Genomic DNA, 13,435 nt, shown 5'->3' with positions numbered 1-13,435 from the left:
AGAAGAGACAACGGATCAAGACAGAGAGAAGTGATTGGGAAGAAACCCAAAGGGCGAATACCTTTAAGCAGATTAAAAATAAGATAGAGAGACTGGATGGCCAAGGCTCTTCACATACTTGGAGCAAGGGAAGAAGATGCCAAAGACAGAACATTGTGGAGGAGGCTGCCTGGTGAGGCCAAAAACTGATGAGGTTGTGGAGCCAGGAGAGTAAGAGTGAGTGAGGTTATTTCAACTTTCTGCACTCCTCCAAACAAATATGAATTAAACCATTTGCATACTGTCCCCCTCATACCACATACTTCAACTTATCTAGAAGAATTCCTTGATTTACACAGTCAAATGCCTTTGAGGGATCATAAAAAAATTGGTGACATTCGGTTATTCAGAGTATTTAATATTTGATCAGTGAAAGCACGTATAGCATTTTCTGTTGAAAAGCCAGTTTGAAAACCAAGCTGACATTTTGTGAGCACTTCATTTTTACAAATAAGTGAAGCTACTCTTGAATGCATTTTTACAAATAAGTGAAGCTACTCTTGAATGCATTGCTTTGTCAAGAATTTTGGGTAAAACTGTCTGAAGTGAGATCAGGCAGTAGTTGTTGGAGCCTATTCTATCCACAACATTTACAAAAGATTATTAAAAATATTTCTAACTTCTGGCTTTCTTGTTAATAAACATTTCATTCAGTTTGATAGTAATACAGTCCTTCTATGCTCTTTGTTCCCCTACTTTCCTTTCAACAATATTCTGAATTATTTTAATTTTATTATCTGAGGTGCTAATCTCTGACATGATACACATACATCTGGACCTTCTAATAACTTTGCATAATATAGTAGAGTAGTTTTTATAATATTTGACTGTTTCTGGATCATTACTCTTTCTTGGTGTTGGATACATTTCCATTTTCTGGTTAAAATATATTTTTATCCCTTTAGTAAGCCATAGTTTTCACATGGTTTCTTACAATTATACTTCACTGTTTTCTTAGGGAAACTGTTTTCGAATATACTCACAAACATATCATAACATAAGTTATATTTTAAATTAGCATCAAGTTCCTGGTAAACCTCACACCAACCTAACTGCTGCAAGCTTTCCATAAAATATGCAAGTGTTAAATTGGTAATTGAACACACCATTTTGGTGAACTGTTTTGCATTACTATGCAGAACAATGTCATATACTACACTCATGCTCATAAATTAAGGATAATGTTGATACATGGTGAAACAATGCTCTGCTGGGCAGTTTGCAGGTTTAAATTACCTCAAGGTATGACCATGCGGTGCATTTGACCTGCGGTCATCCCACGATGTTGCTGGCAGCAGTCCAGATACACAGAAGTGTGTTGGTTCATGTCAGAGTACAGTGCAGCAGGTAAGTGTGCAACAAAAAGATGAACCAATGGTGACTGAGTGTTGAAGATGGCTCAAAGAACACACATTGATGATGTCATGAGGGGTAGAATAGTAGGCTGGTCAAACACAGCAGGTTGTAGCACGGACTCTCCGTGTGCCACAAAGTGTGATCTCAGGATTATGACAACGATTCCAGCAGACAGGAAACGTTTCCAGGTGCTACAGTACGGGATGTCCACAGTGTACAACACCACTAGAAGACCGATATCTCATCATCAGTGCCCGCCGACAGCCACGGAGTACTGCAGGTAGCCTTGCTCGGGACCTTACCGCAGCCATTGGATCAGTTGTCTCCAGACACACAGTCTACAGACGACTGAACAGACATGGTTTATTCACCAGGTGCAGACCTACAAGGTGCATTCCACTGACCCCTGGTCACAGGAGAGCCCGTAAAGCCTGGTGTCAAGAACACAGTACATGGTCATTGGAACTGTGGTCCCAGGTTATGTTCACGGACAAGTCCAGGTATATTCTGAACAGTGATTCTTGCCCGGTTTTCATCTGGGGTGAACCAGGAACCAGATACCAACCCCTTAATGCCCTTGAAAGGGACCTGTATGGAGGTTGTGGTTTGATGGTGTGGGGTGGGATTATGATTGGTGCATGTTCACCCCTGCATGTCTTTGACAGAGGAACTGCAACAGGTCAGGTGTATTGGGACGTCATCTTGCACCAGTATGTCCGCCATTTCAGGAATGCAGTGGGTCCAATCTTCCTCTTGATGGATGATAATGCATGGCCCCACCGAGCTGCCATCGTGGAGAAGTACCTTGAAACAGAAGATATCAGGCAAATGGAGTGGCCTGCCTGCTCTCCAGACCTAAACCCCATCGAGCACATCTGGAATGCTCTTGGTCGATGTATCGCTGCATGTCTTCAAACCCCTAGGATACTTCAGATGCTCCGACAGGCATTGGTGCAAGAATGGGAGGCTATACCCCAGCAGCAGCTAGACCACCTGATCCAGAGTATGCCAACCCGTTGTGCAGCCTGTGTACGTGTGCATGGTGATCATATCCCATATTGATGTCGAGGTACATGTGCAGGAAACAGTGGCGTTTTGTAACATGTGTTTCAGAACGGTTTTCTCAACTTATCACCAATACTGTAGACTTACAGATCTGTGTCCCGTGTTCCCTATGTGCCTAGGCTATTACTACCATTTTTGTGTAGTGCCACATTGTGTGGCACCACATTGTGAAATTATCCTTAATTTATGAGCATGAGTGTACAACCAGTTGTGCATTATAATCACAAAGACCATTCTCAAGAGGATAATTGTGTATTTGATTAAATATATTGTGGTGTATGAAAATATATTATCCATCAGGGTGCTCTGCTGTACAACCTAAATAGTAAAATCAATGGCTTATGCCAAATTGAAAGAACTGAATAATACTTCAAGTTTTGTATCCCGCCTGGAGGGCGGCATGTGGGTCTGCTCCTGTGATCTGCAAAATAGGCTGAATGAAGGAAGTGAGAAGGAGCAGGAGAGGTAAAGCACTTCAGTACTGCATGTAAAGTAAAAGCTCATTTAATAGAGAATATTAGTAAATGACATCTACTTAACTTAGGCTTGATGAACACGTAGGTGCAAAGCTGTTCGTGTATCAAAGCTAACAGTTACTATTAGTTGGACAAACTATCATTGAAGTAACAAAGGCAAATTTTGTAATGGCTAGCCCCATATGAAGTAGAAGCTAAGTTGCTTGGTCGTCTGCGCTTGATCAGCTGGGCAGAAAGCAGAGCTGCGCTCGTTGAGCTCCACAGCGTCGGCTTGAGGGCACTGTGGTTGGCGTAGTTCATCCGCTTTCGTAGTGCCAACCTAAGAGCATGCACCTACACTGTGGCATCGGAACTACTGATACCACATGAAGGTCATTCTTTCTATCAGACTTTCTGAATATCAATATTGAAATACTCACAGATAATAATTTACTACCCTCTATCTGATAACATCAAAACAAAGAATTCAGGTTTCTCAAAAATAGCTTAAAATTTCCCTATGGTGGCGTATACACAGTTACCATTATTTATTTTAAGCTCACAGAGACATTTTTCTACATGTTGCTCTACACAACTTTTTTTAGTCTTCAAATTTTTCACACTGTGGAAACTTTTAACAAATATGGCAACTCCTCCTCCTCCAAATTGTGCTGAAAGCTTATATCCAGTTACATTCCTTTTTCTATATCTGTGACTTTGTGACATTCAGACACAGTACATCTGTTATATCATCAGTTTCTAAATCTTCCAAACAAACAAGTAGCTCGTCTACCTTGTTTTCTAATCCCCTGATGTTCTGATGCAATGTACTAATATTTTTCACTTTTTGAGAATTTTGTGAAATTTTAGCATCTGCCAGTGACAGCTTCTCATTAAGCTTACTTCCTTTCATTGTTGAATCAGAGTATCAAAGTCAGAAAGGACTATAAGGTTTCCACCTCAATTTTTGGAGCAAGTCATCTGTGTGGAGAATTAATGAACTAACACATCAGACATTGCAAATAGTTTCTTGTAACTGTTGTATCTTTATCTCATTCATAGCATTTGAACTTGGTGTCTTTGTATATTTTGTTGTTCTAATATGCTTTATACATTGAAGCATCAAAGAAACTGGTATAGGCATGTGTATTCAAACACAGAGGTATGTAAACAGGAAGAATTTGGCACTGTGATCAGCAACACGTATATAAGACAACAACAATCTGCCGCAGTTGTTAGATTGGTTACTGCTGCTACAATGGCGGGTTATTAAAATTTAAGTGGGTTTGAAAATGGTGTTAGAGTTGGTGCTCGAGCAATGGGACATAGCATGAAGGGGGGCATTTTCCCGTACGACCATTTCATGAGTATACTGTGAATATCAAGAATCCGGTAAAACATAAGATCTCTGACATCATTGTGGCTGGAAAAAGATCTTGCAAGAACGGGACCAACAACAACTGAAGAGAATCATTCAATGTGACAGAAGTGCAACCCTTCCGCAAATTGCGCAGATTTTAATGCTGGGCCATCAACAAGTGTCAACGTGCGAACCATTCAACGAAACATAATTGATATGGGTTTTCGGAGACAAAACTGCACTTGTGTACCCTTGACAACTGCACGAACAAAGCTTTATGCTTCCCCTTGGCCTGTAAACACTGACATTGGTGTATTGATGACTGGAGACATGTTGCCTGGTCAGACGGGTCTGATAGATGTGTACAGGTATGGAGACACCCTCAAGAATCCATGGATCCTGCATGTCAGCAGGGGACTGTTCAAGATGGTGGCGGCTCTGTAATGGTGTGGGGGCTGTGCAGTTGGAGTAATATGGGACCCCTAATACGTTTAGATATGACTCTGACAGGTGACATGTACATAAGCATCTTGTCTGATCACCTGCATCCATTCATGTCCACTGTGCATTCCAATGGACTTGGGCAATTCCTGCAGGACAATGGGACACCACACAAGCCCAGAATTGCTACAGAGTGGCTCCAGGAACATTCTTCTGAGTTTAAATACTTCTGCTGGCCACCAAACTCCCAGACATGAACATTATCGAGCATGTCTGCGATACCTTGCAGCATGCTGCTCAGAAGAGATCTCCATCCCTTCATTCTCTTATGGATTGATGAACAGCCCTTCAGGATTCATGGTGTCAGTTCCTCTAGCATTACTTCAGACATTAGTCAAGTCCATGCCACGTTTTGTTGCAGTACTTCTGCATGCTGATGGGGGCCCTACATGATATTAGACAGGTGCACCAGTTTCTTTGGCTGTTCAGTGTATTTGTTTTGATTTAGTGTTGTGTTGACCTTCATCACCATGTATTGTATTAATTCAGAACTATATTGTCCGCCTGCTTCGCTGTGTGGTAACATGTTTTCCTCACATGCAGCGGGCCTGGGCTCGATTCCCGGCCAGGTTGGAGATTTTTGTGTTGTTCTCATCATCGTTTTATCCTCATCACCAGCATGCAAGTTGCCCAATGTGGCATCGACTGAACTAAGACTTGCACTAGGTGGCCGAACTTCCTTGGATGAGGCCTTCCAGCCAACAATACCGTACGCTCATTTTATTTCGTATCTTTATTACTTGCAAGGGCATAGTGTGGAGCTCACAGTGATAGAAATCGGAACAGAAGATTTAAGTTTTGATAAAATGGAAAGAACCACAAAACAACAAAAGATTTTAAAGAAGCAGGTGATATTGTGTGGTTAGCTATTTATGTTGGAACCTGTTAATAAATATTGTTAATAACATATAACTTGACTGAAAGGAATTTGGTGCAGGTATCTTACCTTCCTCATTGACTGTCATTCACTGTTATAGAATAAATGGTTCCCTTAGAGGCCTAACTTGCGCTAACAGACTGTCAGTCTGTTACCATGTAATATCAATGAAACTGTGTGAATTATTTTCAGATATTGTGTCAAACAGAGGTAGTAAATTTAGGTTATTGACTCCAGGGAGGTCATTGTCCACCAGAAATGATACTCATTGATTCATATCGAAAATTCCGTCACATCTTCGGTGGGAAATCGAAATGCATTTCAGACACTATGATGTAGGGCTTCATAGAGACCAAACTGTTGAACTAGAAGAATGTGTCTCACATGATGGGAGGAAAAAATATCATGGATTTGAACATGAGACACACTATGTATAAAGCTTCCACATTGTTTATTCATCTACGGTGATCATTTGTGAACATGTATCTATTCTGTTAACATGCACTATATCTATAGATAACACTGGAATAGGCTATGTGCAGAAAGTATGTTGTGCCTGTTTGGAACAGCTCTAGACAAGATCAGTTTTCTGTAATGTCTAAAGTAATCTTTCTACCTCTCCATGTTCCCAAAGTAAATAGAAAAAATGTTGCACTTAATTCATGTCAGTGCTGTATAGACTTTAGCTCTGGCTGTGTTTCCTGCTGGCCAATATTTGTGTTGTCAAGTGTATGTCCCACAGTGTCATAATATAAGAAATCCAAATTTAGAAACCAATCACTCTGCTCCATTTGAACTCTCATGCTGATACTACTACATATAACATTTCTTGTTTCAATTCCATTTGACAGCTCTGTAGAAACTGATCTTGGTGTAAGACAGACCTTTCTAATCACCAAAAAGATGGCACTGCCTTGTCTATGTGTATATCATATCTTTGCAATATTAATGACTTACTGGTAGAATACTGTTCCACAGATCATTGGAGTTTTGATTCATTTTGGCTATTCGTTGTGAATGTTGGGATTCTGATAAACATCAGTGTATTCATTCATCTTGTGGTACAAATAATAATTCTCATATTTTTTAATGGTATCTTGAGTAAGTAGATAGATCAATCTGGTCCTTGACTACCTCTTCTTGCTTGAGACATGCTCCACACTTTAATTTATGTTAAAGTTTCATGGCAAACAAAGTGTTTGGATGATGTTTTTATGGTAAATATATCTGTTTGGATACTGATTTGTTTCACAAATATGCAGCCAGCCTCCCCCTACCTTTTTTCCTTCATCAGTATGATTCACAAGCAGGTGTGTGCCATGTTTGTCAGTCATAGAACTGTTAACTCGTCTCATTGACAGGTGAGCATCTCATCTCATCAACAACAAGAGTGTGTCATTACACACTGTTATTCTCGCTTGGAACATCTCAACCCACTTCTCCATTAATTCTGTGGTTTCCTCAACTCGTTAGTGGGCAGCCTTCCTTTTCCATGACCCCCAGACAGCTGCTCACAACTTGCAGAGATTTGCTAAAACAGGGTCCAAAGTGTGCACAGTCCACTCAGTGACATCCCAGATGTCCTTAAAAGGACCATGAGACTGTGTGGACACCTTCATATCTGTGGAGTGTTTCTCAAATCATACTGACACAATTTGGGAACAATAGGAAAATGAATTGCCTCAATTGAGGCACAAGTGTCCTGTAAGATGCTGTAGGCAACGAATGGACGTCCATGATTCCAAAGTATGTTCCTGTATTATTTGCCAGTGAGAGATGATGACAGGCATACCAGGAGCCCCATTACATCCCATATCCTCTTCAGTCCCCAGATATCATATATGATACCTCCAGGTATTATTTTTTTCTGGGGCGCATACGCAGCGGAATCTTTTTCGGCCTGTGGTATCATACACAATAGACACCATGCTTGCCGCAGCTCGCTTGTTTGTGTTTCTGCCAAGTGCCACTAGGTGACAGTACAGATTGGAAAATATGGATTCTGAAACTGCACAGCATGTCTCGGCAAAATAAAGGTAAAGACATAAATTGTATCAATTACATGTGCTTTAACAACTTAAGAAAGCTCTACAGACAATACTCACTCAATAGTCAACTATGAATTAACGCTATACAAGATTTATAAAAGTTAATGTTTTGTGTATCATATACTATACCCGCCGATGCCGATTTTGTTCACGTCAGTGGAAGTGAGGTTATATTTGTTTTCCACTTGATTCTCAGGCTTGACTGATGAAGAGATCACTGAGTTGGTCAACAGAATTGATACAGATGAGTCTGACGTAGAGTTTGGTAAGTCTGATGATGATGACGACGCTTTTATACAAAGAAATCAAAGACACGAAAATTCATCAGATGAAGAAACTGTACCTCTTGCTAAAATCCGAGAAAGAAGCGAGTTTTGGAGGCATACAGATGTGTAAGAATGAGTGTGTTATTAAAGAAATTACGGTCTCTTACTAGATAGTTTACTTAAAAAAAAAATACTTTGCCGTTTTTTTAGTTTTCAGGTGCTTAGCACTTCCAAAAACCTCCAATCCAACATTGCTGCCAGCACATCAGTAGCCACAGATGAACTCAAGAAACCATTTGAATACTTTTGCAAACACTTTCATGGTTCATTTTTTGAGGATATGTCTCAGTTCACAAATTATAGGCATGTCAGTAAAACAGGAAATTGTACTGTAGAAGAAATGCACAAGTTTTGGGGAGTGAGTATTGTTGCAGCACTTTTAGGTGTACCACGTCTAAGATTGGGCTGGGAGAGGAAAAGTAGGTACCCACTAGTTGCAGACAATGCTTCAAGAGACAGATTTTACCTACTGAGGAACAATATAAAATTAGTTGACGACAATGCTGTTAGTGAACAGGAAAAGCAATACCACTTTTGGAAAATAAAATCAATATTGGAGACTGTTAGAAAGGGATGTTTAGAAAACCATCGGTCAGCAGAAATATCTATCGATGAGCAGATGATTACATTTCATGGGCAAGTGAAAATGAAGCAGTATGTAAAGGGAAAACCTAACCCAGAAGGTTTGAAGAATTTTGTCATGGCAAACCCTAACGGCATACCCCTTGATTTCTGTATGTGTGAAGGAAAAGGGAAAGAAATTCAGTCTGAAAAAGTGCCCCCTCCAGAGAAGTTAGATGTAGGAGGCAGAGTAGTGTTAAAACTTAGTGATACATTGACAGAGAAGTCGTCAATTTATGTTGACATATATTTTACTTCTGTTCCACTCCTCGACAAGTTACTGAGAGACAGGAACATTACTGCCACTGGACCAATAATGCTGAGTTGCATCCGCAGAAGTATACGGTTTGAGGAAGATGCAACAATGAGAAAAACATGAGGCAGCCATAATCAGGTGGTAAGGAATGATGGGAACCTATCAATTATCAACTGGTTTGACAACTGAGCGATTTATTTGGCTTCAACGGAATCAGGTGTTGAGCCAATTAAAAAATGCACTCGGTGCCTAAAAAAGAGAAAAAGTACATCGAAGTTCCTCGCCCTTGTGTAATAAAGGCATATAACACTTACATGGGAGTAGTTGACCTGTTAGATAGGATGGTGGGAAAGTATGGCATGAGAGCCAGTATGGCATGAGAGCCCAGACCCACAAATGGACCATCAGAGTGATTCATCACTTTATTGATTTTGCAATTGCTGCTGCATGGTTTGAATACAGAGAGACTGCAATGCAGAATGGTATTGCAAAGAAACATACAGTGTCATACTATCAGTTCAAGCTTGATATTGCAGAAAATTTTCACCAACGGTCAAGTTTATTAGTCGAACCTGTGGAGCAAGAACTAGACTCCGAAGATGAAGATCATCTGCAAGATAGGAAAAGGCCAAGACGTCCTATCCCACTACCACCAATGGAAAAAAGAAAAGCAAGCAAGCTTCATTTGCCTGAAGTGATGAACCATGTTCAGAAGAACAGGTCAAAATGCCGGGCAGAAGGCAGTAGAGGTCTCACTTTTGTACGATGTGAGCAGTGCAAAGTGTTTTTTGCTTCACTGCTAACAGGAACTGTTTTAACAAATTCCTCAAAAAATAAAATAAATTTAGTATAAGTGTTGTTAATTGACATTTTATACTTGTGATAATACCAAAACAGGAACAACAATTTGACACATTTTGCTACGGTAATTTTTTATATATTTTTAATTGTTTACATAATATAGTTAAAAATTTTGATACCAAATTCCTGTTTTCACCTATCATGGTATCTACAGAAAATATGAACAATGTGTGTAATATTTCTGACTGGATTTTTTTTGTATAAACCAAAATGAAACTGCATAGTTGTGTGTATAAATGCCCTGCTTGAGTCCCAAGGTATCATATGTAATACCATCTATAAAAAATTGTCAATGGTCAAAAAACATGTTTTGAGGGTCATTCATTGTTAACTAGCATTAACAGATTGCAGTTAACACAAATTTAGCTCATTTGGAATTTTAATATGTGCTCGGGACTGAAGAGGATATAAATACCCTCCACACGAGATTGTTTTGACAATCTGCCTGAAAAGTGCCCTGTTGGCAAGTGAGATGCATTGGTTCATGTGGTTTTTGATATACAGAGTGATTATAAATTAAACTTTCAAAACGCTGTGGAAATAACACCACTGGTCACAATGATGTCAAATTGCAACAGAATATTATCGGAGAATGGGGAAAGCGTATAGCAGAAGAAAAAAAATAGTGTGAAAATTGATCAATAGATGGCGCTGTATGTGTCAGAATACACAAATGAAAACACCTGTCATGTGCACTACTCTTTGAAGTTGGTATTGACACACTGGGTACACGTTTTTTCCTCCTTTCACATCTGCAATGTTCGTCATGACTGTCTCAATGCAGGATCATGCTTTGCTTGTAAAGCTGTATTACAAGAATGATGACTGTGCATACATCACTCTGCAGAAGTTACAGACACTGAAGGGTTTGAAAAAAGGCGTGGGTCCGATGACTGGCGTTAGTCTGGAGAAAATGATTTGGATATTTGAGTAGATGGGTTCTTTTGGTATGCAACCTGGAAGAGGGAGGAAACGAATTGATTCAATGTCATTGGAAGCAGGAACCACAGAAATGGAGTGGGAGATGACTGGTGATGTGCAAATGTGTAGTGCATGGAGAATTGCCCTAATGTTGGACAAACCCATGAGCACAGTGTGTAAAATCCTACAAAACATCCTTCTTTGCTATCCATTCAAAATAACCCATGTGCACGAGTTGCTTCCTATTGATCTGCCAGCAAGAGAGACCTTTCTTTGCTTCAGAATTTCTTTCTTGCATGGAAGTGGACAATGACTGGCTGTGGAAGATTTTGTGGACAGGCAGGATATGTCAGTACACAGAATTGTCGAATATGGGCAACAGAAAATCCACAATGAACCAATATCACTTCATCCTGAAAAGGCACTGTGTGGTGCGGGTTTACGGCATCAGTTATCATATGGCCATATTTTTTTGAGGAGAGAGGTGCTTTGGGTCCTGTTACCTGTATCATCACTGGTAAGCACTATGAGTGTCTTTTGTGCAACCAAGTCATTCCAGTTCTCCAACAACGTGAATGCATGGATGGGAGCATTTTTGTGCAAGATGGCGCACCTCCGCACATTGCAAATCCAGTTAAGCAGCTGCTGAAGTGCCATTTCGGAAATGCTAGAATTATCATCTGCCATTTCCCTACAGCCTGGCTGTCCTGATCACTTGACCTTATCCATGTGACTTCTGGCTGTGGGGTTACCTGAAAGATGCTGTGTTCAGTGTTCCAATTGCAAACTTAGCTGCAATGAAGGCGTTCATTGTGCAACATATTCTGAACATGACCCCGGAAACACATCAATCAGTTGTGGAACATGCTGTTTCTCTATTTCAGTTTGTTGCAGAAAACGGTGGACAGCATATTGAACATGTTTTGTGTCAGTCACGGAAATTAATATTCCGATTTTATTGTGATTGATGTTTTTATGCAGTTTTTGGGCTCTGGACAATTAAAAACCGATGTGATTGATGCTTTTTATGCGGTTTTTGGCCTCAGGACAAAGGTGAAAACATTGGAAACTCTGCTTCAAACTGGAAACAAAGTACTAGGCAAGACCTTATCTAATTCTGGTATGTTTCTGTTTACCAAAATTGACCCTTTTATGTATTCACATTATCATTCTCTTGGAAGTGTCTCATTACTCATCATTAATGCAACACCGGCCAAAATCGCCTTCAAACTAGTTTCTGGACAAACATTATTCTGATATTGTGAAATTTCAACTTGTCAACCAGTATAGCAAGTGACATGGCATGCTAGAAGCTGAAGCCAGTGCATCAAGAATCACTTTTCTCTTTTCTCTTGATTTTCATGTATAGTTGTCCTAGTAATATGGAGATTCAAAATCAGATGACTCTAAGCACTATGGGACTTAACATCTGAGGTCATCAGTCCCCTAGCTTAGAACTACTTAAACCAAACTAACCTAAGGACATCACACACACCCATGCCAGTGGCAGGATTCGAACCTGCCACCGTAGCAGCAGCACGGTTCCGAACTGAAGCACCTAGAATTGCTCGGCCACAGCGGCCGGCTAATTTGGAGAGAGAGAGAGACATTTAATTTTGTCTTCATTATCATGATTCCCCTGCCAGACAACTGTGTTTTGAAACAGGACAATCCTGTTATGGTGAACACTGAATTTTTCACAGGAAATGCATATTATTATTTAGGGTATGGCTAATACAAACATATCATAAAATTAAATTACATATACATATGTACTTGCTCACGTCCGTAGGTTTAACCTTAAAATATCCTATACGTGCCTCCTGGGTGGTGCTAAGTGACCAACAGTGCTTGCAGGCAGCTAGACTATCCATAGGATCTCCTGGCAATGACATACCAACTAAATACAGTATCAGAAACAGCTGTTTTCAGAAAATGCATAAATAGTTATGCACAAAGAATTCGGCAATGGTAGTAAGATTCTTTAATTTAGTACTACAGTTTAACACCTGAATAATTCGAGTAATGGAATTTATTTATCCAGCGAAAGATAACAAAAATTGTTTGCAAAAAATAAGATTAATATGGATAGTAAGGTTGATGAAAAAAAACCTAGATTAGTCAGAAGAAAACGAACCATTAAACATATGAACAATAATTGCCAGTATATGTCGTGTTCTGTAAACAAACCTTTGTCTTTACATCCATAACTCATTCCATATCCCTGAAGATTCCACTCATTACGGGATTTACAGAATGCAGGGTTTGAATAAATGAAAAATATATGAATCTGCCCAGCACTTCATTTCGCATCATTTTCTTGTGATCTTCAAAGTAATTTCTCATAGGGCTACCGCTTTGTCTTGTTTCTATCACTTTTAATAAACATAGAAAATGTGACGTGTCAGGGAGCATGACCGGTTATTTTCAGTTTTTCTGCTCCATTTCTTTAAAGTGACTTTTTTTCAAATACTTGTTTCAAAGCTTCTACATGGGATTTCTTTTGTGCACAATTCGATTTGGTTACTTTCCTCAATATCCTTTGTTGCTTCCAGATAGCCTATGCCTTTCTTAATATCATTCAGCATTCAGTTAGATATAAGAGTACTCTCTGTTCACAAACCTCGGCGAAAGCGTTCTTATTTTCGTGTTCGTGTTCTTGCCTGTAAACTATCGGTCCTGTAATTTATTTTGTCCTGAAAGGTGCACTTGGCAAAGGCACTTTTGTTTCAAATTCAGAACTGCATCG

The sequence above is a fragment of the Schistocerca nitens genome, chromosome 5, assembly GCF_023898315.1.
Source record: "Schistocerca nitens isolate TAMUIC-IGC-003100 chromosome 5, iqSchNite1.1, whole genome shotgun sequence".
NCBI lineage: Eukaryota > Metazoa > Arthropoda > Insecta > Orthoptera > Acrididae > Schistocerca > Schistocerca nitens.
This window is presented reverse-complemented; position numbering follows the sequence as displayed.